This window comes from Aquila chrysaetos, chromosome 1, assembly GCF_900496995.4.
Source record: "Aquila chrysaetos chrysaetos chromosome 1, bAquChr1.4, whole genome shotgun sequence".
Classification (NCBI taxonomy): domain Eukaryota; kingdom Metazoa; phylum Chordata; class Aves; order Accipitriformes; family Accipitridae; genus Aquila; species Aquila chrysaetos.
Window position 1 is genome coordinate 38,198,253 of NC_044004.1, and position 12,976 is coordinate 38,211,228.

Genomic DNA, 12,976 nt, shown 5'->3' on the forward strand with positions numbered 1-12,976 from the left:
TAGGCAAAACAAGTGAGATAAAGCTGAGAAGCAGGTAAACTGTCTGTAGAGTTTGTAAAAATTATTACATAGTATTTCCACCCCCACTGCCCCGTATTTTGTTAATAAGAATGTATTATACAACTGAAGAAAAGTTGAGGAAAGAACAAGAAAAAAACCTTTTCGCACAGAACTTGGATGTTTGACATAAAGACAGTGGATAATAATAAATTACAAATTGTTTTTACACCATGTTTATTAAAAGCATATCTAGAATGTATTTTAGTACTGCCTTGGGAGGAATGATTTCAGCAACGTTTTATTGTAAAAATAAGTTCTTAGGATTTCACTGTGTGAACCAAAATTCTTCATTAAATTTTAAACACTGCAATGTCTTTTTAGCCATCATACTGCTATAAGAGCAAAGGTGTGGGAAATGTATGGGAGAATATAAATATACATACATATATATGTATATATATCTGGTGGGATTTTATGGAAAATGCAAAAGATGTTCAAAAGCAGCTGACTTAGCATAAACTGTACAGTGAGCTGCTCTGCAATATTTCTACCCTTTTTGCTACTACGTGAATTGAACTTTCAAGCGTGCTGATTCTGCCTTGGGCAGAAGTGGCACAAATTTAAAAACGGAGGGTAAAGCACTCTTATCATTTGATCACATTTATTTCTGGTGCCACTGAAGTAGAAATCCCATGATCTTGTGGAAAGCTTTACACTATTTAACTTAATGTAAGGTTGGGAAAGCATCTATTATGTTTTAAGATAGAGAAACTGTTACACTCTCCTTGTCTTTGACTTGCTGCATGCAAACACAAGTGGAAAGTTCTTGTATTAGAAAAGAAATACAATCGCCTAATTATAGATGAAAACTATCACAAGCTAGGAATTATATATTCGTGTTCTCTTAACCCATCATATCACATTTGCCTTCATTCTCCTATCACACTGATGTGTACTTTTGTGGGAAAGACTGGCAGTAGCAGAAGGGCATGTTAGTTTTATTATAATGTTTGTTACTGTAATGATATTTCATGACAACAAAATGATCCATTTATAAAGGAAAAAATCCTTTCTCCAGTCACAGAGCATCATTCTTGAGAACGCCAACAATATTATGACATGAGGGGCACTTTGCTTTACAGTCAGTAGTAAGATTCTAAGTCACTACAAATAAAATTCCCCAAACCTTGTGCACTAAGCTTGTATATTTTTTAAGGCTGGAATATGAAGGTTACTGCAGGATACCCCACTAGAAAACTGCAAAATGACAGAACACCAAAAAAATTTTTTTTGGGAAAAAAAAAAGAAAACCCCAATTTTAAATTTGCATACTTCCATTCCATGAGGAGTTTCAAATAAAATTGGATTGAAATTTATTAAAATTTAGCTCAAATCCAAGCTGAAGTGAACAGCACTGGCATCTCAGGTTCCCAATGATCTAAAAGCTTTGAAAATTGTAACACAGCAGTGTCTAAAAGGGCCATTTTTTCCCCTTATTCTTTTCCACAGTGTTCTGTTGCTACAGAGTCTAGAGTTTGTAAATAAGCTGGGTAATACCAAGGAAATTCCCCTGGTACACCAGTAATATAGGAATGGCATAAATCACACTGTCTCACCTGTCAGACTTCAGTACAGCTTTGGTGGCTGCCCATACCTAGCTTGAAACTTTACAATAGGTTTGGAATGAGGTTCTTTGGTTTTGTTTATTTAATTACATTATTTAATTAATTTTAATTTTATATAGAACAGCTGCATACATTCAGTGACACAAAGTCAAGCCAGTAGCTAGGGCACTCATCTGCAGTCAGTCTACATTCACTCTGCAGCAGGAACAAAAGCAACAGGTGAAGATCAAGACCAACCGACACCAGCAAACTCTGGAGCCAGAGTATTCATGTGGAATGAGTAGATATCTATTCTGGTCTCTTCTGAACTGGAAGAAAAGGAAATTGAATCGGTTTTCCAAAATGTGAGTGAGCAACCTGATGATCAGACCACAAAGGAGAAAATGCAGTAAACTGGAGTGCCTTCCTTTTCCTTGCTGTTTTTTTGAATTGTGCATTACATGTTTGAAAGTAACCCAAAACAAACAGGGCTGTTTTGTTTTAGGAAGAATAAGTTGGTTTGCTAGTTTCCAAGCAATTTTTAATTTCTATTAAAAAGTACTTATGCTTCAGTAAAGATTGGTTTTATATGAAAAAAATGGGCACTCCTAAGCCCTGAAGTCTGAGAGAAAGCAGGATAATACAACCCTTAAATGTCACATAATATCATTTTTTCCTTCCTTTCAACCTGTATTGGGCTGCGATTAACCTTTCAAAACCACGGAGCATGTTGTCATGGCATGAATTGTGGAAAGTCACAGAGAGTCATAGCATGAATCTGGCTTTTTCTGAGGTGGGAAATCACAAACATTTCTTATGCTGGTTCAAATAATCTTTTTTTTGTCTGCTATATATAGACAAAAATTTCATTACAGATTAAGCATTTAACTTGAAATATATTGACAACTTGAGAAGCATATATTTAATTTTTACTTTTTCACTGTATTTATGCACTTCATAATGACAGAATGATCTGTTGTTTCCAAAATAATTTACTGTGTACCCTGACAAAGGTGGCTGTATTCTCCATTCCAGTAAACCTGGAGACTGAAGAAACAAAAAATGCTTTTAAACAACCTCTGAACTCTCTTGTCCTGAAAGCCAGACTATCACTTTGGCCATCTGCCAAAATTAATCAAAATTTTGAGGACCCTGTGGTTAATGAAAATTATCTTCAACTTCCACTGTTTCCTAAAAAGGCATATTCCAGAAGTTAAGGATCATTAGGACACAGAAATCCTCCAGTTAACTTATTTTTCTTGGGAATATTCATGAGATCAGTCTACGGAGATGTTGGTAATGTGGCTTCTAACTGGGCAGTTCTATATGCAGGAAAACCAGAAAAGGTTGAATGTGCTGAGTCTACTGCTGCAAACTGCTAGGTATTACCCACAATATTATACAATACTTCCATTATGTTTTAACTTACTAAAGGGTAAAACAACGATAGAGTAACAAATATGGCAAGTTTCCACACTGAAATCATGGTTATCGTACCGACTAATGAAGCTGCTTTTGCCGATAAGCTGTGCTGACTCATCAAAACTAGTAACCATTGGCAAAAGCAGCGTAGGTGGAGGGTGGTTCTAGGACTCTTCAAATGTCTTCTGCCTAAGTCTCCCTTTTCTAGAAAACATACATCACAGATGACTACTATTGGGAAAACATGGCTGAGATAGAGTATGTTTAAAGATAGAGCTGGTGACTTTTCTCATGTTAGTCTCCATGTAGATAATTCTTTAAGTTTTACTACGTTATTTGGGCTTTTCTAGTGCTGCTTCATCTCTATTTTGCAGTTTTATGTACCTGATTACAGACACAGCATCTCCTTTCCCTTCCCTGCCTTTACTTCTTCCACATGTAGCACACCACTTGAGATGGGTTACAATTCTCCAGGTGCTGTATTCCTTTTCCTTTCTTTGAAAAAAAAAACCCAAACCAACTTTTTCCTTCAAATAGCAAAATTTGAAACTTATCTGCTTGTTACACTTGTGATTTTGACCTGCCTAATAAACTGCACATTAACTTCTAGCTTTGAGAACTGTTTTTGATGGTGATGTGTGTCACTGTTGTAATGCTAATTCAGGCAGAAGCCATTTATCATTTCTGAATATAGAAAGAGTTTGGTTTGTCACAGTGCAGGCTTATTAATAAAATGATAAAGATCAAGAGAAGCAGTGTAGCTTAGGACCAAGACCAGGACCAAAACATCTACTTTCTATTCTTGCTTTACTCAATGACTACAGGAAAGTCAATTGTTTTCATGTATTTTGACAGCTACTTGCTCATTAAAAGATTAAAGTAAGATTAGGTATTATTTATTATTACAATAAATATTGAGGTAGGTCAATACCTGTTCTTTTGTACCTGTGTTTTACTTATGCCCTTCTTCACCAGCAGGCAAAAAAGGTAATGATAAAATAAACTTTTTTCCCTCTCCTTACTAGAACAGACAAAATACCCCAACAGCGTATCAGCAGATTCCTCAGCTCCATGGCTTTTGTGTAAAAATCTCACATGGGAATATTACTATGTCCAGACTTAATAACATAGAATGACCTGAAAAGCCATGACCAGGATAACAGACAGGTTAGAAAAACCTCAGGTTGACACCAAAAAGAAAATTCTGTTACTTTTGAAAAAAAAAAACCAAACAACCTAGTATCTTTGAAATGAAGTAGAATAATTAAAAGTTTTAATAAAACACATGGAGTATAGTTGAATTCTGTAAGAAGTATGTTTTTCAGAAATATATTGAAATTGAATTTCATACCAGGCCTTGCTCAGCACAATGGCAGCTCAGCAGAGGTATTGTCCAAAGAAAATTGTTTAAAGGTCTTATCAAGGAGAAGTGTAGTTCCTAGAACAGAACAAAAATAGGGATTTTACATCTCTGATTGCCAGCCTTACTCCTACTATTGTGTTACATTCTATGAAATCAGTTAGGGAAGTTACATGTTTCAGATTGCTACAGACTGCCTGTGAAACTGAAAAAAAAAAAAAAATTGTCTCTCTCTGTCTCAGTATCGTACCTGTAGACTACTTCATGGCTGTGCTGTGAGTAATAAGTTATTGCTATATTTATCTTCCTTCACTTTATTATTATAAAGCATATTTCAGATCATTACTTTGGAAAAAGTTATTGTTTCATTTTATCATTGTCTTGTTACCAAGTGTTAGAAAAAAGTGTAATTTTCTGTAGACATATGTCTCTCAGATTACCTTCCTACTCTCTCTTCTTTTTTTGTCCCAGAAAACATACAATTTTGCAAACTATCACAGTTCTTTTTTCATACCTGCCGCAATAGCTCCCATAGCATTGCCACTGACTGAGCTAGGTCCTAATGGTATTTCACTGCATGCACAGAAAACAGGAAGGGAATAGAGGAGGTTTAGAGCTACCTCCTGATCTTCAGTTACCTTCACCTTACGTTATCTCTTTTTACCTATACCTCCCATCACCTGAATGCACAGTTCTTGGACAGAGCATGCAGTACCAGCAGACATACCTGTCCTCTTGTTATAGGAAATGAGAAGAAGGGAAATGAATGAACAAGCAGGATTACTGGATCACTTTCTCAGGTGCGGAAATTCTCCAGTCCCCTAAGAAAAGGCCTTTAAGGACCTTCCTAAAAAAAGCTGAGTGCCAAATTAATGGGCCCTTGTTTAACCTTAGTTTGGTCTCTGTGTATATTCAATACAGTATAGTAGTTCTTGGCTGAACGATCTCTTCTGCTTCCCCCACAAAATCAAGTGTAGGGTGCAAACAGTTGATGAATTCAGGTTGATTAGGCAAATATAAAATATAATCATAAGTACTGAAATCCATGATGACCTTCTAGCTGATCCTCTAGGGATATAAAATTTATGGCTCACTAAAAAATTGCATATTAGGAGCACCTACTACAAAATACTTTGTGTTTACCAGGGGCCAGGAGCATACATATGTGCAGCAAGGCAAAGAGCTATAATGCCACTGCTGCTCCAGGATGGTTTACTAACCAGTAAAAGAGGGGTAAACTTACTAGCAAGGGCTTTGAGAAAGTGTGTACTGACATGTTGCTGATGAATTGTAATTTGTTCCAATGGCTATACAACAAGCCAAAATGTTATTGGCAGTTCTGGAGAATAACAGAGTCACTTCCAGCTTGTGACTTGGTGTGTGTGCTGTACCAAGCCATGATAACAAAAAGGGGGAGAAAGAGGAAGAAAGAAACACCTGCTGTTACTGCTAATTCATTCTTTTGAAATCTGCAAACTTATGGGATTGATCTAGATTGAGATATTTTACGGAACTGGACAAATACAATATATGCGTACTACGTCTGAGTATTTTGTAAATGAAAATATAATTTTCTGTGTATAAAATGGATGTTTACACTCATTTTGTGTCACTCATCTGTTCAGTTATGAATACAAACATATTGGTTTTTATAATTAGCTGACTTCTTGTTTTTTCTTTTTCTCTTTTCTTTTTTTTTTTTTTTTTTTTTTTTAACTCTTTAAATCAATATTTTACCAAGGTAGGTGGTCATTTCCAGCATACCTAGCATGGCTTTACCTGAATTCAGGCAGGGTAGGCAATTGCTTTCATTACTGCCTTTTTCTGTTATCATTTTCAAAGACTGAGAAATTAATTCATCTGTAGGGCTACATGCTCTTTTAAAAAATAGTTCTGATCTTTATATAGTAATGTAATTTAAATTAGTACCTAATTCTCTAAAGTCCACAATTTAGGACAGCACAGAATCTACTGCAGCAACTAATTAAACACTTACTGTAAGGTTAAGTTTTTCATTAAATCAATAGGCCCCTAGTGTCAGTTACAAAGCCCTAATTACTATGCTGTAAATTTAGATTGAATTTGAATTAAGGACTGATTTCAATCTAACCACAGCATGTAAATATTGTAAATTACCAGAATTACAGTTCAATAAAATTGAATGGATTTCATTTTAGATAAACTAAATGCAAATGAGCCTAAGAAAAAAAAAAACCACAGAAATTTCCCAAACATCTGCACAAGATTCTTACATGTGCAGTATATAGTATACTGCTTTGGCAAAGAGCATGTCAGAACTTCAAAATGCTGCCACCATTTACTCTAACATGTTTTAAATATTTCATTATCTGTTCTGAAAATGAATAAATTTAATCTCTCCCAAGTGATCAAGTAAAATGATGGCTAATGTGCCCACTTACTGTGTTGCTTTAGTTTGATGACTGTATTGTTGTGCTAAAGCACAGTATGAAATCAGGTTATCAGGTTATAACTGGCAGGGATGAAAAAAAAGCAGTGCTGGGAAACACAAAACAACCCGTTTTCAAGGCATGAATCATGCACTTTGAAGATTCAAAAAAAGTGTAAAAATTACAGACAATAGCACTCTATTCAAACAAGTGCAAAATTGAAAATAATTGGGAGTTTGTGGACTTTCATTCAGCTTCAAACAAGAACCGTATCCACAGGATATTAATAAAATTGGGGAAATGGGCAATATGCTAGGTTACACGGAAAAGGAAAAATCAAAAAATGCCTATATTGAGGGTCACACATACAATTATTATGAGCTTTCTACTCACCTGCTTACATTATTTCAACACACAGCACTAAAAATTATATTAGCAGCCTTAAGATGTCCTTACAAAGTTCATGAAAACAATGTCTGATTTTTTACACTTTTTTCATTAATACAGTTAACTCAGCAGAATAATAAAAGTTGACTGAAAAATGAATTTTAAAAAATTTAATATTGTCCTTAAGGCTCAGAAAGGGCGTAGATTAAGGAAATGAATGATAATTTTTGTGATTTTGTGCTTGACAGATGTGGAATATAAACTCAAAGCTAGAAAAGACTAAAGGGGTAAATAATAATCCTCCTTCAGGAATAGTATCCATTATTCTCATTTCTACCAGAAATAGAATTATACCACCTGATTCTTTACTACAGTTATGGTTTTGTTATTTTTTCAGAACACATTTGATGGTGTCTTCGATCTGTTCATGCCTCACAAAGTTAAACAGTGCCAATGTAGTTTGCAGGCACATGCTGTGTGTCTGATAATATACAAGCTGACAGCACCGCACTTTCTAAAACTCTTATTTCCTGCAAGTGTTAAAATTATATCTCAAACCACAGAGAAGTGTTTTAATGACTTCATGTCATCAAGAAAGGTAATAATACTTTAGCTCAGCTTCATCAGCTGAGCATGGTAGCCAAAGGTAGTAAGTAAGTTACTACATTTGCCCTATGTAGACATTTCATATTAGGAAAATCAAACCATTCTCTGAAATGCTCATCTTACCAGCCTACTGGAATGTTACGTTACTGACTGCAAAGGAAATGATGTTTCACTGAAGCCTGGAGTTTTGCACAAGTGGGATGCATGGGTCAAGCTGTAAAAAGCCACAAAGTAGATAAGAAAAAATTACTCCTGGCACTTTCCAGATTAGAAAATATGGTATGTTTACCACCTACAGCATGTATAGCATACTGCTAAATGTAGGAAATATGGTAGAATGGATGAGGAGCAGTTTATAATTGTCCTTCATGTCTCATAAGGGGCCCTTTTCATAACAGCTTTCCACCTTCATGTTGTACCCTAGTGGACAGGAGAAGATATTCCCTGTTGGGATTCTGCTGCTCTGGCTCCCATGCTTACTCCTTAAGGCTAGGAGAACCACCTCTCCTCACGGGACGCTTCTTCAGAAAGGGATAGCAGGAAATATTAATGACTGATGAAGTAAATGGCTACCTGCTCAAATTCACAGGAATAATAGATGGCATGACTTGGATTTTACTCTCTAAACTGCAAACGACTTCACATTTCCAGTTCTGGAATTTAGGTGAAGTTAGGAAGTTACAGAAATTTCTGGGGCACAGTTGTTCTGTTTGAGATAATTTATTTGTGTTTTGTAAAATCTGCTTTCCATGCAAAAAGTATGGTTAAACAGTGTGATTAGCTAACAACTAATGAAATTGCCATGCTATAGGCTCATACTTTGACAACTGATCAGTGTTTTAATGTAAAATAAAAGATTTTGAAAACAGTATTCTGGTGAAAGAGACCTCTTTCAGACAGCAAATTTTAGCTAAGATTTGAATTTTAATATTGCACAGTTTGAAGTTTAATGGCAGTTCACAATCAGTTTGTTAACAAGTCTCAGCCTCTTGCAAAAATGCAATGCCATGTTGCATGGTGAAGAATTTATGATTTTATCCTGTCTTATAGAACAATGAAATTAAATTGAACATTTTATTTTTGTTGTTCTTCCTAAGATTATAGCTGTTTGGAATTCCAGTGTTCAGATCTATAATTCATCCAGTTAAATGGAAGGTTGGCTATTCCACACATGTTTCAGCTTATGTCTGTCTGAGTGATACAGGAAATATATAATTGTAACAAGTTTAGCAGTCAATGGTTTGGACCTATATATGCGCAGTCATCAGGTCATACAGGCCACAGGCAAACATTGTTCTCCCAAAATTATGCCCCTGGAAAAATGACTGCCTTACGGAATGTTTGAAGTTTGCCTTTGTATTACTGTATGACATCCATGATATCTGGATGTCAAATCATACAATTAGAAATATACAGCCTAAATACCATGAAGATAAATGTGTAGATTGCAGAACAGAAGCATGGAGTTAAAAATGGAATCAGTAACTGAAGACATTCTTAATGGTGTGAATGCTGGAGCGAAAATTTTGGGTTTCAAAGACTTTTCTTAGCAATTTATTTGTGGGATGAATCACAGAATAGAATCTCAGGGTAGTTTAGGTTGGAAGGGATCTCTGCAAGTCATCTAGCCCAATCCCCTCCCAGCCCAATACTCCAAAGTTCTAACATGTTTACCAGGCCTTTGTCCAGAACAGTTTTGAATATATGAGGCATCCTGTTTCACAGCTTAGCCCCTCCCACCTGGTGAAAAAAATTCTTTACACCAGTTGGAACTTCCTTTGCTGCTAACCATTACCTCTTGTCCTTTTACTATGCATCTCCGAGATGCATCTCCATGTTCTCCACCATGATATAGCTGAAAACAGTAATTAGATCTTCTCTTAGCCTTCTCTTCTGCAAGCTGAAGAAACCCACTTCCCTCAGCTTCCTTTCATACATCATACTTGGTTTGTTATTCTCTCTTGCAGCTGGGGGACAGAACTGGACACAAGTCCTCAATACAGAGGAATAATCACTTCCCTGAACCTGCTGGTTATGCCATTCCCCAGTATGTGGTAAGCCTTCATTGCTACAAGGGCACTAACAAAACTAAAACCTTTGTTATCTGAGAAGCTGTGATTAATGGTCATTTATCTAGATGTGGAAAAAATGGCAAGGTAAGTGACAACAGCTTGACCCTGCTTTGCTTCATTTATCAAGCACATGATTTTAGTTAGCAGTGGCAATCAATCCCATAATTTTTGCTGCAGAAGTCCAGAATTTTTTTTAGTACCCCATCATTAAATATTAAAATATCTATTGTTAACAGCTAGTTCATAATTTTTATTATTAAAAAATGAATTGTTCACATTCTGTGAAAAAAATCTAGGTCCAAATATGAATCTTCCATGAACAGCAAGCATATAAAAACCCAACTACCGTTACTGAAAATACTAGACAGCATGCTTGTAATGGTTTTGGAATGCTATTTGAAAATACCATCGTTAAAAAAAAAAGTAAACAAGCATCCAGCAGTCTGAGACAAAGGTAGCAACAGAAACACTCTTTTTTTCAATATATTTTGTAGTAACAGTTATTACGGATTTGAATTAAAATATACTTTAGGGTAGGTGTTAATTGAGCACACAGGCAACATGCACTGATGTTCTTCTCTGTCAGCTTTGGGTTTATCTATGCATTTTAACATTTAACTTCACTGCATAAAAGAATCCAGAAAAGAAAAGTGTGCATAAAAATATACAGGGCATTACTTATTTATATGTAAAACCTTTATTCTATTTTGTTATTTTAGATTAAATCCCGTTTCAATTCTATTCTCTCAGGGAAGCACTAACAGTTTGAGCTCAGCGTGAAAGCCATCAAACACTTGAGCTGAAATTTAGATTGGGCAATTTTGCCTGGTGAAGTAGAAAAGGACATGTGGAATGGCAGAGAACAGAATGGCTTATGGAAAGGCAGATGTTTTAATAACTTGTTGTCTAGTGGGAGCCTCAAATATCTAAATTTAAACACTGCAATATATTAAAGGGCGTTGCTGTCAGGGAGGGTATAGTCCTTTACCATACGAACCAGTGTAAATGTGCATATTTAACGTATGCGCAGACTTCAATACAACATTTATTTTACAGTTGAAATTAGAATTTATTGTAAGGTGTTAAAAGATACTATCTCAGACTGCAAAATTTGGCTCAGGTCTGCATTGCAAAATACAGCAGGCCAGAGCCTAGGGAATTTTCAGTCTAGAGTTTTGACTTGGACCTGTCTCCTTGTGTGAGTGGGCTGATTAGATACTTGAGATCTCCTACCTACTAAGGTGCTTTTTGTTTCAACATATCAATCTCCTGTTAGTTCACACTGGGTTTTAAAGTATATTTGTTCTTAAGCACGTTGCTGGAAGTATGCAATGAATTTACTGAGGAAAATGTCCAGAGAGAAGCTAGAAATCTCCTAGGTTAATTTCTTTACTGAACCAAATCTCTCAATGTCTGGAAATAGTGAGTTAACTCTAATTCACTTTGGCTGCATAATTTACAATCTGGCAGAATTAAGATGACTAGGGAAGAAAAATTTTATTAATAAGCTAGCTTCCCATATGTTCATGAACAACTGGGTCCTATTAAAGAACAATGAAGGCCTTGTCACTTGACTTGTGGAGATATGACACCAGTATTTATATACTGTTTGGTGACAGAGAACTCCTAATTGACGTCATCTTTCACATTTGTCATCTCTCTCATATGCTGCCCCATTTTCTAGAAATATCAGACTATGTTTTACTCAGGGATATGAAAACATATTAGGTATACCAAGCAGAAATAGGAAAAAAAAGCTATTTTAAAAAGTTATCTAATACTGAGGGCTTCATTTATGGTTTATCAGGTACGTGTATGTATGAAATAAAAAGACAGATGGAAATGTTTCCACAGATATGGTGACAAGTGAAATTTGGGCTAATACTTTATGAAAGTTAATGACTTACAGAGTATACTAGAATGATTTTAAAGGTCATTAGTTTAACTATAGATTTGACTTTGTAATAGTATTTACTTGATAGTCATTACTGGACAGATGCAATAAAAATCTGCATAAATGAAAACCAAATAAAGTCTTGCAAGATTTGTGTGTCTGCACATTTTCAGTGACATTTTTAACTCTGTTTTAGGGAGTGGATTGCCAGTTAGGTTTATCAGGGCCTGTTGGTTAAAGAAGGAATGAAGACTGACTGTGTAAACTTAATGGAATATTGTTACACAGAGATACCACTTCTGGATCAGGAAGTCCTTGAGCTAGATATTACTGCAAACTGAAAAGAAATTAATGGAGAAAAAGGAAAATTTTCTTTTTTTTTTCTTTTTCTTTTCATTTTTTTCCCATTTTTTTCAACTCTTATCTAGGTCTCTGGTATTGACCACACAGAGACAGTATGTCAGGCTAGGTGGATTTCAGGTCTGACCATTCATGTTCTTATAACCCAGTGGTAACAGGCACAGTGTAAGAGCTTACACGGGAATCAAATGAGAAGGACGAAAAAGCAACACTGAGATGGAGCAAAGAAAAGAGGGCAAGACCATAGGAACTGCAAAGACGTGGGAGAGGGAACTTGTGACCTGGTTGTATAGGCCTTACATAATCTGTTAGAGATAATCCTTGAGGATTTATCTTGCTGTATTAGTAAGAAATCTGTAGAAACTGTGTATTATAAACAGACCCTTCTTATGTCTTTGTTCAAGAGGACAGAGCAAATAAGGTGCTCAATGTTTCTGTAGAGTCTTTCTGTAAACAGATCACAATCACTTTGTGCTGCATTGCCTACAATAAACAGCCTAGAATTGCTGCTTGCTGCTGAACAGCACACAGACTGCCGCTGAAAAAAAATTCTGCATCTCAAAGCTTCACTCCTGTTTCAACCCCTCCTTTGTTGGATGGGTGTCTAGTTGGCAAGATTACTTTCAATCCTCTTGTTTCAGCAGAAAATCTAGCATTGTTGATCAATTAATAAAAAATTGAAGGAAAGAAATCTATGACAGGTATTCTGCAATACTGACAACCATAATTACAAGCACCTTAGTTAAACTAGCTCTGAAATAGTTAGGACTGCATTTGGGAGCTGCTTGAATAACATCTGCCCCACTTATCCTCCATTTCAATTTAATATTCGTAGTGCTAGTGTTGCCTATATCATCAATGTC